The sequence below is a fragment of the Prinia subflava genome, chromosome 9 (genome assembly GCF_021018805.1).
Source record: "Prinia subflava isolate CZ2003 ecotype Zambia chromosome 9, Cam_Psub_1.2, whole genome shotgun sequence".
Lineage (NCBI taxonomy): Eukaryota > Metazoa > Chordata > Aves > Passeriformes > Cisticolidae > Prinia > Prinia subflava.
In genome coordinates this window covers 18,280,115-18,285,360 of record NC_086255.1, presented here as the reverse complement: position 1 = coordinate 18,285,360, position 5,246 = coordinate 18,280,115, and positions in this window count along the sequence as shown.

Below are 5,246 nucleotides of genomic sequence, written 5' to 3'. Positions count from 1 at the left end.
TAGAAGCAGCACACATCTACCATATGGTTATAAAAGTCTGTGCTTTTTAGAAATACTTTTACTCCTTTTAGCACAAAGACCTGGAAAGTGGTGTGGGGCAGAAACCCTGCATAGTAACAACTGTTGTATAACTGTGTCCTTTTCTGGTCCTTAGTTATTACAACACATCCAGTAATTATGTGGAAAAACGTAATTGATTTTTCCCAGATAATTATAAATGATCTTTTTAGTCTACAGTGTTGGTCTGAGCACCTGCATGTTTCCATAGCAACTCCACAATATTTCAGGGATTACTTTTTAATTCCACTGTGTTTTGGGTCTAGTTTTTCTCCAAGCCAGCTCAGTTCCTCTAGTTCCTTCAACCTGCAGATCCTGAGCTGTGTGTTCTCCCATCTGTTCACTTTCTTGTATGCACATTACAGGCCAAAATGAAGTGATATTTCTCCAAAAGTTCTCTGATGACTGTGTTTTACTGAAGGTGAGCTGAGGGTTCATTCCTTCCTGCGCTGTTGTTCTGCTGGTTTCTGCCTGTGCTAGGTGAATAAAACAGATACTGGTAGGAGAAGGGAAAAGTGGAGTCATTAGGGAAGGTGAACAGAACTGATGGGAATTCAAGGAGAAGGATGAAAGGAAATACATATAAAGTTTATGTCCTTCCTGACTGAATAAGGAAACAGCTTTTGTCACCAAAGGCACCATATTTCTAAGGTTAAATCACCTTTAAACAAACACTGTCAGAGCACCAAGAAGGCGATTTGGAGACAATGTAACCAATGTTTCTTTCAAAGTGCCTGAAATTTATCAAACTTTCTTCAGTCTCAGATGCAGGATATAAATCAGTACTATAGTAAACACATTTCACTGAAACCTGGCCTTTGAAAATCACTATGATGATTTGAAACCCATCTCTGGGACAGAGTGGCATGAGCCAATAAAGTCTCACATGGAAAAGAGGAGGAGAAAAGAGCATTCCTGCCTGCAAAGCAAACCGTGACCTTTCTCCCTGTGCTGTAAGACCTGGGACGCTGTGGATGCAGCAGGCAGTGGCTGTAGCCAGCCCTGCACTGCAGGTTTAATCTGGCACGGTGTGTGACAAACAGGCATATGACAACACACCCCAGCACACTTCAGCAACTCTTCAGCAGTCATGTGAGCGTGCCTTTGAAGACTGACAAGATTGGATGCAGCTTGGAATCTGTCTCAGAACAGATAAGCTTTTGAAGTAATAAAGCCTAACCAGGCCTCAAACTCACTATCCTCTGTAGAAGCTTTCAGAGGTATTTTCTCCTTTCTGAGCCTCAAAACTAAAGGCTGGCAAATACAACAATGTGACCTTTTGAGGTGATCTGCCTAGGTAAAACTAGTCACTGGGTATGGGTGAACTGGCTCTAGAGAAATCCAATCCACAACATTAAGGTGTCACACTTGGTTAAAGCTTACAGCACTACAAGTCATTTTCATTTAGTATCCAAATGAAAGAAAGAGCAGAAAGTACATTGGCTACATTGGCCCGTTCTTTGTATCCCAGTCAATTTAATGCTTATTCAAGGCAGGATATGCACTACTAGAAAAAAAAGAGAAGCTCAGGGACAAGTAATGCTTCTCTAGAAGTCAGGTGGCACTTCAACTGGGTCTTGGGCTCACCATGTTCTTCCCCTGCTTTGGAAGACAGAGAAAAAAAAGAAAGCTTTCTTCTCTACTGATAAAAATTTGGAAAAAGGATCTGGCCAGTTTCAGTTTGCTTCACTTTCACATTTGCTACTGGGACCATTAGGGAATGTATAGAAAGTAATTTATCCTATACACAAATACGCAGAGGAGGAATGACATTTTCTGAGCCTACCTCTTAGCAGCCAATACTCAGCTTTGGCTCTCCCCACTGCAATTAACAGATGGCATGCAAGCGACGTGCAGATGTGGTGAAGGCATAAAAACAGGCAGTGTGATTCTGTGTAACAAGCCCCATACATCATCTTCCTCATAAGCACAGCCATTCTGCTGAACTCAGCCACGCGTTCCCCTTACAGCACTTCCCACATTTTTCGTCATACTCTTAATAAATGCTATTTACATCCTGTCCAGACTAGATGAAGATTAATAATACTAAGCATTTCTATGGGACCTCCTTGGAAGAACCCTGGGCATATTTAATCTGGTATTATTTTAATCACAATTTTAAAGGCTTCATTGTAACAGTACCTTGAGCAGCTTACAGCTGAATACACAGTACAGGAAAATGGGAACCAGAAAACTGCAGATGACAAAGTATAATGCAAAATTAGAGGAGATTTGGAGGACAGCAAGCATAATTAAGACTCTGTAATAGTGAAGACAGTGAATTGCTACCATAAAAAAGATGAGTACGAAGGGATGTGATTCAAAGACAGAATACTGAATATTCAGGAGACACTGTTCTCCCTTTCTCAGAACACTAGACCAAATGAATTTCATTTTAAAAATGGTAGGAAATTCAAAACTGCAGTGAAAGAAAATTCTTTTCACATTACACATTTAAATAAGTGAAACTATGAATTTATCAAGATGCAAAAATAGTTTTAGACCTTTATGGACCTCCAAATTAATATCATACTGTACACTGAGATAGCAAGTTCTTCACGATTCAGACTAGTCATTAGCATACAAGGTAAGATCCAGTGTCCTGTTCCTGAATACTTGTTTAGAGAATTTTTGCACCTTTTGAAGTGCCTGTTACCTCCTATTCCCAGAGACAGATGGTGGGCTGGATGGATCTCAGGCTAATCAAGTCTCTTTTGATGAGTCCTATGTCTCCCCAAAACAAACTATCTATGATTGCTGGCACGACAGGAGATGCTAAGAAGAAATCCTGTCACTCAACTCTCAGGCTCAAGACCATGTTTAAAACCAAAGGTATTTCACTATATATCTGTGCTGTAACATTGCATCAGCCAGTGCAGGTTTTTAGCAAATAAGGCCCATTATGAGCAACAATTTTAGCAATTAAGTACAAGATTCAGACAAAATAAATCTAAGTCTTATTAGTTAAAGTAAAAAAAAAAAAACAAACCGTCTGCACATTAAATTTATGGATAGAAGGAAGAGAGAAAAGATTATTCACTTTTTAAAAAATCATATGCATTTGCTAAAAAACCCCTCACAGAGAGCGAGAGGGCATTTTGAAACCTCTGATTTTTCCTTTTAGAAAACTTCAGTGTTTTCATTTCCTGCTCATTTACACTCTTGACCACGTACCATGTAAGTACTACTATTTTTGTGATTAGGTACTGGTTTGAATTTCTGGTGCTGGGCAGAATACCTAATTTCAGCAATAATTCACCATCCAGATGTGATAAGAATACAATTCTTATGGAGCTATATATACACTTCCTATATATATGGTACATAGTAATCAGTCTTTCTGAAGATTGGATTAAGAAGGATTGAAACAGCCTTAAAGTGTGATTTAGAAATAAATTTCTGCCATGGATGAACTGTAAAGCATTTTGAATTGCAAGGTTAGGCAAGACAGTAAGGAGTGGTCACTTTGCAGTTACTGGCAGACATTCCTCACTCACCACTGAATTTATACTTTCATATCCTCATCCTGTATCCATAAGAAAAAACCAGCAACACTGGTCATTTTAAAGTAAGAAATTATGGAGACATGCAGTATTTTTACCAGGCACATCTGGTAAACACAGCTAAACATATCATCCAATGTAGCATGGCTAGCAGACACCTCTGACATCCATCCTTGCAGGGTTAGTGGAGGAAGAGAGGAGGGCTGTCTAGTCTTCAATACATTAAGATTACCGAATAAATTATACCATGAAACAAGCATGAAACAAGCTTTTGAGGTACTCTTCCATTCTGATTTTTTAAAAGCCTTTGGAATTAGGAAAAGGAATGTATCCTATTGCTGATCTCCTCAGATCTGTTCAGAGTGGGCTGAGTAAAAGCAAATAATCACACTTAGGGTTTTTTTGTAAATCTCGTTTGCTGACAAACCCAAAACTTTTTGCCATTTTAAAATGCCTCTGCTGCCCCCTGGTGTTGCTTCTCTCCAGCTTCACACACAAAGCAAAGGCAAGGCAAGAGAAATCCAGACAAATCTGCCACAAGGTCCCCGAATAGAAGTTATGCACCAACGAATGGATTACGCTTCCAGATGTGGTTCTTAGCTACATAAATGTTCTCATGTAAGCACATGAGGATCAGTGCTAATGCAGATACCAGAAAAACCGTCAAATACATCTCAAGATGAACGTGATTTACATTAAGATTGGAAAAATGTGACCAACACAAAAGCTGCAGGTAGAAGCAACTTCTTACAGGCAGAAGCAAGGCAAAATCCACAATTTACACCCAAAAGATGGTGCCCCATTATGAAAGCTGGAAGTACTTGAAAGAAAACAAAGTATCTGATTCATTATATGCAAAAAAACCTAGAAAATTTTCATTTTACATTTTGTAGTATGGATTAACAATTCTAGCCTTGTCTACAACTGAAGACTGTGAAGAAGGCACCACAGCAATTACATCCCAGGTGATGACAAACTGAATAGACAGAAATTGCAAACAGACAGATTTTTATCCCCATGGGCTTCTAGAGATTCCAGAAAAAGGAAGTATTTAATTCAATATCCAAACCCCTTTCTGACACCTCTGTGGGGCCTATAAATATGACACAAGGACCCTGGAGATCAATCAAGAAGAGACCAGTCTGGTTTTGCCTCACAGGTCCTCAAGCATAAAAGAAACAAGCCAAAAATACCGGCAGGAAGGTAGAGAAGTAACTGCTCAACTTCCAGTATGTAAACTTTGTATCATACAACAATCTAATTACATGAACACACAAAAGCTAAACATTTAACGTCTTTACCAGATGCACAGCAACATGGTACACTAATACTCAAACCCCAAACCATTTACGTAAGTTTACACAGTAAACAGTAATTAATCCATAGCAGAAACTAACACAGGACTTGGTAAAAGCCAATAGCATCTGAATCAATGACTGAAACAGTTAATTTCAAATTAAAGTGCTCTTGTAGCTGTACTGCTGATTGAAAATTAATGCCTGTAACACTTCATGAGAACAAAACCAGTGGAGTTCTGAACAAGAAGCATCTGTATGAAGTATAATTAAAATGACATATAATAAAAATGAGAAGCTACATACAGGGAAATTATTAGTGCATTGCATATTCCAAAAAGGCATGGTTGTGCACTTCATTACACATATGCAGAGAAAGGGAGAGTCAAAA